Source organism: Buceros rhinoceros, unplaced genomic scaffold (genome assembly GCF_000710305.1).
Source record: "Buceros rhinoceros silvestris isolate BGI_N320 unplaced genomic scaffold, ASM71030v1 scaffold28625, whole genome shotgun sequence".
Taxonomy (NCBI): Eukaryota; Metazoa; Chordata; class Aves; order Bucerotiformes; family Bucerotidae; genus Buceros; species Buceros rhinoceros.
In genome coordinates this window covers 1-418 of record NW_010412733.1, presented here as the reverse complement: position 1 = coordinate 418, position 418 = coordinate 1, and positions in this window count along the sequence as shown.

The following is a 418-nucleotide window of genomic DNA, read 5'->3' as shown; positions in this document are numbered from 1 at the left end:
CTTGTGCCACTCAAAAGAGCTGCCGTCGTGCCAAACAGTCACTTCATCTGCCCAGTAACCACCTGCACAGAGGCTACGGGCAGGTGGCTATAGAGATGACGTGGTATTATACCATTATGAAGGGGATCGGCACCATCAAGACGTAAAAACGGATCGTTTCTAGCACCGAGTGGACTTGGGCAGGAGGAGGTTTAAAGGCACACACTCTGTTTTTCCACAGCAGACTGGCGGTACAGCTACAAACAGCTTGCACCAGCTCAAATCCCCAGTAACAGCACACCCGCGTCTCCAGTTAGCGCAGACACCAGAGCTCAGCGCGCTGGGCGGCGGTCACCGGCTGCTATCGCCGTGTCTGCCCGGCCTGGGGCTGTTCTCCCACACGGCCCCCCGCCCCCAGAGCCCCGACCGAGCTTCCCCA